The following is an 8229-nucleotide window of genomic DNA, read 5'->3' on the forward strand; positions in this document are numbered from 1 at the left end:
AGAACGATACAGCGCAGTACAGGCCCTTCGGCCCACAATGTTGCACCGACATGGGAAGTCAAAAAACAAAAGCCATCTAACCTACACTATGCCATTATCATCCATATGCTTATCCAATAAACTTGCAAGGAAGAGCCTGATACAGTTTAAGGGGGTGCACAGGATGCACATGACTCGGGCGAGAATGAGTGGGTTCCTTCAGGGGGTAGCAGATGAGTGTGAGGGGTGTGGGCGGGGGCCAGCGAATCACATGCACACGTTATGGGGTTGCCAAAAATTGGGAAGATTCTGGGCAGGAGCGTTCGGGGCCTGAGCCAGGACAGTGGAGGAGGGGGGTGGACCTGGACTCTTTGGTGGTGATATTTGGGGTTTCAGAGAAGCCGGAGCTCGTGGAGAGGAGGACGGCCGATGTCATGGCCTTCGCCTCTCTGATTGCACGGCGGCGAATTTTGGTGGAGTGGCGGTCGGCATCGCCAACGGGGGTAGCGGCTTGGTTGGGTGACCTGTACGACTTCCTACGGTTAGAGAATATAAAGTAGGTGTTAAGGGGCTCAGAGGGGTGGGGGAGGGGGGGGGGGGCGGTTTGAGGAAAGGTGGGGGTTTGTGACCATGTTTGAGGAGCTATTCTTCGCTGGGGGGGGGGTGGGGGGTGGGCGATAGGGAGGGGGGTGGGGTGAAAAAGGGGTTAAATCTGTACAGACTGTATAGTTGATTGTTGGGAAGTATGTTTCCCGGGGTGTTTACTTGTTGTAACCTGCTTTGATTCATGTTTGTAATAAAATACATTTTTTTTTAAAAATGAACATGAATATTGGCATATCACTCTGAATCACCAGGATACATTCACAGCTTCCAAAGTGCAAGCTGAGGGAGTGGCAATTTAAACAAAGCTCTTCTGGATTCTGGCCATTTACAGTCACAAGGAAAAGATTACCCGCTTTTCAATCCTTAAACCAAGGAGAATGCGATTTAAAAGGCAATTAAAAACCTATATATTTTAGAATAAATTATCAAAGCTTTCGATGGTTAAAACTTAGTGTTAAATAAACAGAATCCAAGAGAGGATATGCGATAAATGGAGTTTGGTTTAATGTTGAGCAGATGCATCTGTAATGTTTTTAAAATACTTTACAACTGAAGCTTATATGAATTAATAATCAAACATTGATACAATGGATTCTCTCTTTTCCTTGATGTTTGATAGTCAGGTAAAATTGTGTTTAATTAGAAAGTTAAAGTAACACAGTAAACCAGGAAGTTCTGTTGCGTGGTAGAAAAATAGCAATATAATGAGGATTAACTAAGTATGGAAACAAAGCTAATTCAATAAGAGTGCAATACATAATAAGACAACATTTTATTTTTAAAAGAGTTACCTATTTAACAAAAATAAGCACTCACCGTAAGAGCTGCTGAAACTCAACTGCTGAGCTGGAGTTAGGAAAAGAGTGTGGAAACAGGTTGGTGTTCCAAGGAATCTGATTGGAGGAGGGATGACTCACGTTGCCAAGTTAGGGAGGATTGCCAGATCTGCTCCGATAACAAGGGATCACTCTTGCCAACAATTAATTTGTCTTTCAGCAACTTCTGCTAACTGAGATGAGCAATCATCGTTCTGCACTGTTCTTGGTGACTGTGGGGAAGTTTGAAGCAAAGGATATTTTCTTTTCCCAGTGGGAATATTGCAACAATATCCTTTCCAATCTTCCTTATGGAAACTCCAGATGTCAAATGCTCTCTGCCACAACCCTTTGTATGACTCAACTATTCGGTTGGAAACTGATTACTTTAAAAACTCTTCAATTACAGATGAATCACCATAGCACAGATTTCAACGTCAATTTAACAGGCGCCCCGTTTGGATTCTGTTTAGTTAACACTATGCTTAGCCTATCTAAAGCTTTACGAATTTGTTTTAAAAATACATATTTTAATTGAATGTAAAATCGCATTGCTACTCTGAACTTGCATTCTGTGTTTTTACGAAGCTCCACTCGGTCCATGCGTTTGTGCGTGTTGACTTGGAATTGGACCAGACCACCAAGCTGATACAATGAAGTCTTTATTTGAACCTCAAAAAGTGTGCGGTTTTGAGGCTTCACAAAGTTGACCGAGTGAAATGGCAAAATGATTTTTTTCCCTAGAGATACGACCTTCAACCTGCCCTCCTCCCAAAAACGGGACATGACAGGAGCATGAGGAGGTCTTACTGTGCAGAGGGTGGAGTAGCTACCACTGGGCCAGACGCTCCAGGTTGAAGTCCCAGATGCCAAGGAAGGCGTGTTCGTAACATGGCCAGACAGATCGGTTATCTGATTGTAAAACTTCCCAATGCAGGCGGTAAAAGTGGGGGTTTCCTGAGCAGCCATTGTGCGGAAGGCAACAGCAGACCACTGCAGTAATTTGCTAAGTTTAATTGTGAAGAATTCAATGGAATTCCATGTTTGCCAATTCCATCGAGTCGGAGAGTCATGGACATTTTACAGCACAGAAAGAGGCCCTTCGACCCACCATAGCTGTGCTGGCCATCAAGCACATCTTTATTCTAATCCCATTTCCCAGCACTTGGTCCACAGCCTTGTATGCTATGGCGTTCCAAGTGCTCATCTAAACATTTCTTGAGCATTATGAGGGTTCCCGCCTCTATCACTCTTTCAGGCAGTGAGTTCCAGATTCCTACTGCCCTCTGGGGGAAAACAACCTTTCCTCGCATGCCTTCTAAATCCACTGCCTCTTACCTTAAATCTATGCCCCCTGGTTATTGGCCCCTCAACTAAGGGGAAAGGTTTCTTCCTATCTACCCTATCTCTGTCCCTCATAATTGTATACACCTCAATTCCATTAGCCTTCTCTGCTCTAAGGAGAACAACCCCAGCTTATCCAGCCTCTCTTCATAGCTGGTGCTCCAGCCCATCTGCATCCTCTCGCAAGAAACTTCGAGAACACCGCCCAGTCCATCACACGAACCTGCCTCCCATCCCATTGACTCCATCTACACCTCCTGCTGCTGCCTGGGGAAAGGGGGCAGTATAATCAAAGACCCCTCCCACCCGGCTTACTCACTCTTCCAACTTCGTCCATCGGGCAGGAGATACAGAAGTCTGAGAACACGCACAAACTGATTCAAAAACAGCTTCTTCCCCACTGTTACCAGACTCCCAAACGGCCCTCTTATGGACTGACCTGATTAATACTACACCCCTGTGTGCTTCACCCGATGCCGGTGTCTATGAATTTGCATTGTGTACCTTGTGTTGCCCTATTATGTATTTTCTTTTTCTTTTATTTTATTTTCATGTACTAAATGATCTGTTTGAGCTGCTCACAGAAAAATACTTTTCACTGTACCTCGGTACATGTGACAATAAACAAATCCAATCCATTCAAATCCAATCTTGTGCAATCGCATCCTTCCTATAGTGTGGCGACCAGAACTGCACACAATACTCTAGCTGTGACCTAACCAGCGTTCCAAGGTCCCTCTGGTCCTCTGTTCTTCTTAGCATCCTTAGAATCCATAGAATCCCTATACTGAAAAGGGGGGTCATTTGGCCCATCGAGTAGGCACCAAACCTACAAAAAGGCACTCGATCTACGCTCTCTCCCCCGCCCTATCCCCGTAAACCGGCACATTGATCACGGCCAATCCACCCAACTGGCCCATCTTGGGACTGTGGGAGGAAACTAGAGCACCTGGAAGAAACCCACGCAGACACGGGGAGAAAGTGCAAACTTCACAAGGCTGAGATCGAACCCGGGTCACTGGCGCTGTGAGGCAGCAGTGCTACCCACTGTGCCAATGTGCTGCCGTTCATGCCATCTTAGGGCATGGTACCTGGAGGAGGAGGAGGCAGACAGGAGTGTTCCATGAAAAAACTCTAAATTTACATGAGTTTGTTCCATTGGTAGTTGCTATAATTTGTGCCCTTGACAAAGATTTGTGCCTTTTTTCTCCTAATGTTCCCTTCTTCACTTCCCTGGGATACAGCAAGTCATTGGGATCTGGTGGGTGCTGCCTGGAAGGGTGGTGGACGATTGATAGTTCTAGCAAAGAGCCGGCACAGACACAATGGACCGATGGGCCTCCTTCTGCGCTGTAAGAGGGCAGGAGTTTCTAGTCCTGCTGCTCTGAGGCAGGAAATTCCCACCCGAGGTCAATGGATCTTTCAAAGGTCCGTCAAATTATCTGTCCCTCCCGTGAACGATTCCTGGGGAAGGCAGGACCGCAGGATTTACCCCCAAATCTTTCCATCTTTCTTTCTCTATTTGCTCAGGGGTGCGGGACTCAATTCTAACGCCTGAATCACCATTACAGTTGGGGTTGACGAACTCTCCATCAGTCAGAGATTAAACCCTTTGATTCGAACGTCACAGCACCACGCCTAGCATTGCAAGCATCCATAGAAAGCTGGAACGCGCATTTAAAATGCAAACTACGTGGCAGCACGGTGGCGCGGTGGTTAGCACTGCTGCCTCACGGCGCCGAGGTCCCGGGTTCCATCCCGGTCCTGGGTCACTGTGCGTGTGGCGTTTGCACATTCTCCCCATGTCTGCGTGGGTTTCACCCCCACAACCCAAAGATGTGCAGGTTAGGTGGATTGGCCACGCTAAATTGCCCCTTAATTGAAAAAAAAAGTGAAATATTTCGCCAGTCTGCCTCAGAATTGAATCAGCTCTCCTTTTGTTTAGATAAGGTGTGGCTTTCATTGCAAGTTTGCAAAGTAGGCGCAGTTGTATTAAGTAACAGAACGCTTTGCATATAACCTATATTTCAACACTGACAGCATTTTCATCCATCCAGGCAACAGGATAATCCATTTCATTGTGGCCGTGTGTTCTTTTGAACATCTGGTTTGTTAGTTGCAAATATTCTAAAATATCTGAAATCAAACTCTGGATCATCTCCAGCAAGGGAGAAAGTGTGGGAGGTCAGGGAAAAGTATTTTAATTTCAACAACATTACCGAAGCAACAGCTCTTGCAGCTTTGACTAATCTATGTGCCTAGAGGGCTGGAAATCGGGGGGGGGCAGTGGGGTAGTGGTGTTGACGCTGGACTAGTGACCCGGAGACCCGGGGCAATGCTCTGGGGACATGGGTTCGAATCCCACCGGGGCAGCTTTGGAATTTAAATTCAATTTAAAAATCTGGAATCAAAAGACTGTCGACGACCATGCAATCATTGACGATTGTCGTAAAAATCCATCTGGTTCACTAATGTTCTTTCGGGAAGGAGATCTGTCATCCTTACCCGGTCTGGCCTACACGTGACTTCACATCCCCAGCAACGCCCTCAGGGATGGGCAACATCCATCCGCCAGCGACTGCCACATCCCCACAATCGAATAAAGAAAAAAAATGATATTTCGCGTCAAAGATTGCGGCAATTTTCCTATCAAGCAGCCTAATGTGTCGCAAGTTTTATTATGCAAATTGTGAATCATAACCGACCATTGTACACCTGAAGTTGCTGATAACCATGTCAGCTATCCCATGTTGGTCTGAAGGTTCGATGTTCAGAGAGCCTGTGTTATTTCTGACACTCTAAATTAACTCAGAAGGATTAGATTGTCATCGGTTTGCTGATTTGACCAGCAGAGAGGAATAGCATCAGCAGTGAAACGCCGTCAGCAAGTGGTCTGTCCAACCATGATTCAAACTTCTCCATGGATTCCTGTATCTGAAAACGACTTTACAAAACGGTACCAGTGTGCAAATTTTTATTTTTTAATTTTTAAATTAATTTAGAGTACCCAATTCATTTTTTCCAATTAAGGGGCAAGTTAGCGCGGCCAATCCACCTAGCCTGCGCATCTTTGGGTTGTGGGGGCGAAACCCACGCAAACACGGGGAGAATGTGCAAACTCCACACCGACAGTGACCCGGGGCCGGGATCGAACCTGGGACCTCGGCGCCGTGAGGCAGCAGGGCTAACCACTGCGCCACCCTGCTGCCACCAGTGTACAATTTAACTTGTTACCGTCTTGTTAATTACGCACCATGAAACAAAAACTCACGCAAAGTGGGACAGTGTGAGTGTTAACTCAGAAAGGGATTGTTTAACCCCAGGTTAGTGTAAGAACCATAAGTGTCACAGTGGTTAGCACTGTTGCCTCACAGCGCCAGGGACCCGGGTTCGATTCCAGCCTTGAGTGACTATGGAGTTTGCACTTTCTCCCTGTGTCTACTCTGGTTTCCTCCGGATGCTGAATTGCCCCTTGGTGTCCAAAGATGTGCCGGTTAGTTGGGGTTATGGGGATCGGGCGGGGGAAGTGGGCCTAGGTAGGATGGTAGATGGCAGGAGGTAGGATGTTCTTTTTCAGAGGGCTGGTGCCGACTTGATGGGCAGAATGGCCGCCTTCTGCGTTGTAGGGATTCTGCGAAAGGTGCCTCTGAATTTGATGTAATGCCACATCGGTGACAGAAGTGAATTATGGGGTGAGATTTGCTGCCCCACAGATTGAATGTGGGGACTGCAGCAGAGCGGGAGTCAGCACCTTGACAGAGGAAGATCGCTTTGAGTCGGTCCCAGCTATTCCACGCTCTGGTACCTCGACAGCAGCGTCAATGCATTCTACTCCACATGTACAGTAAACGACGTTGGCATATCATTAGCGGGCCTGACTCGGTACTCTCCGGGGTCCCCGCGATGATCCGCCTCCGGCAGGAGGAATTACCGACGGTGAGGTTCACTTGTGGTTTCAAAAATCGGGAAACCGGCATCGTGGCTGCTGAGGCGGAGAGAGGGGGTGCGGAGAGTGTCCAACATCGCCATAATTTGCTGACAGTTGTGCCACTGGCGGGGGGGGGGGGGCTTCTGCCAGTGCTGGAGAGGAGTAGCGGCGGGTGAACAGGAGGTGGGCGGTGGGGTCGGGGTGGACGGGCACGGAACACCATCGCCGCAGCCGGAAAGGCAGCCGTGCAGCTGGGTCCACCGCCAACAGTCCACTGTGAACTTAGTGCCACGGGTCGTATGGGTGCCCGCCCAGGCCACCCTCCTGCCCCAGCCAACCCATCAACTGGATGGGCGCGCTCCAACACAACTTGTCAGCCACTCGAGTGCCCAACCTGACCCCGGCGAATCTGAATTTAATTGGAATCGATCGTGTTCCGGAGTGAGCCCATTAACGGTGAATTGCTCTGGGACCGGCACCAATTTTGCTGTCATAGAAGTCCACCAACTCTGTCCCAGCATCAAAACATGGGGCAGGATTCGCCGCTTCTTTTTTTTAAAAAATAATTTTTATTAAGGTTTTCATAAAATATCAATAACAAAATGAAAAAGGAACCCAACAGGGTTAAGTACAAAACACAGTCCAAAGAGCAGCCCTCCATACCCCCACCCCCCACCCCCCCTGTACATGAATAATAAATTAACATTAACACCCCGACTTAACACAACAGGTGTATACACCTGCTCAGACCCTCCAGTGTAAATAACAAAAACAAAAATAAAGTAAATCCCCCCCCCCCCCCGAGTTGCTGCTGCCATTGACCAATGTCTATCGTTCTGCCAACGGTTGCCATCGCCTAAAGAACCCTTGTACCGACCCTCTCAAGGCAAATTTCACCCTCTCCAATTTAATGAACCCCGCCATATCGCTGATCCAGGATTCCACGCTTGGGGGCCTCGCATCCTTCCACTGAAGGAGAATCCTTCGTCGGGCTACCAGGGACGCAAAGGCCAGAATTCCGGCCTCTTTCGCCTCCTGCACTCCCGGCTCCTCTGCCACCACAAATATTGCGAGCCCCCAGTCCGGCTTGACCCTGGATCCTACCACCCCCGACACCGTCCTCGCTACGCCTTTCCAAAATTCCTCCAGCGCTGGGCATGCCCAGAACATATGGGTGTGATTTGCTGGGCTCCCTGAGCACCTAACACACCTGTCCTCACCCCCAAAAAACCTGCTCAACCTTGTCCCGGTCATGTGTGCCCTGTGCACCCGCCTCGCACACGATGAGGAAGAGTTCATCCTCCCTCGGGCATCTGCCCACGTCCCTTCCTCGATCTCCTCTCCCAACTCCGCCTCCCACTTGCCTTTCAACTCCACCACCGAGGTCTCCTCCTCCTCCTGCATCACCTGGTAAATTTCCGAGATCTTCCCCAGTCCCACCCACCCCCCCCCCCCCCGAGAGCACCCTGTCCTGTACTGTGTGTGGCAGTAGCCACGGGAATTCCACCACCTGTTCCTGGCAAACGCCCTTACCTGTAAGTACCTGAAGATGTTCCC

General features: G+C 48.6%; 1 protein-coding gene across 1 annotated transcript in view; it reads right to left on the reverse strand.

The window, feature by feature from the left end:
• LOC140404341 (creatine kinase U-type, mitochondrial-like) overlaps positions 1-1527 on the reverse strand; it is a 51751-nt gene extending 50224 nt beyond the window's left edge. Inside the window, exon 1 of the mRNA XM_072492736.1 lies at positions 1402-1527. The gene's annotated coding sequence lies outside the window, so the exon portion shown is untranslated. The remainder of the gene's footprint in view (positions 1-1401) is intronic.
• Between the last annotated feature and the right edge of the window lie 6702 nt (positions 1528-8229).

Source organism: Scyliorhinus torazame, chromosome 30 (assembly GCF_047496885.1).
Source record: "Scyliorhinus torazame isolate Kashiwa2021f chromosome 30, sScyTor2.1, whole genome shotgun sequence".
Lineage (NCBI taxonomy): Eukaryota > Metazoa > Chordata > Chondrichthyes > Carcharhiniformes > Scyliorhinidae > Scyliorhinus > Scyliorhinus torazame.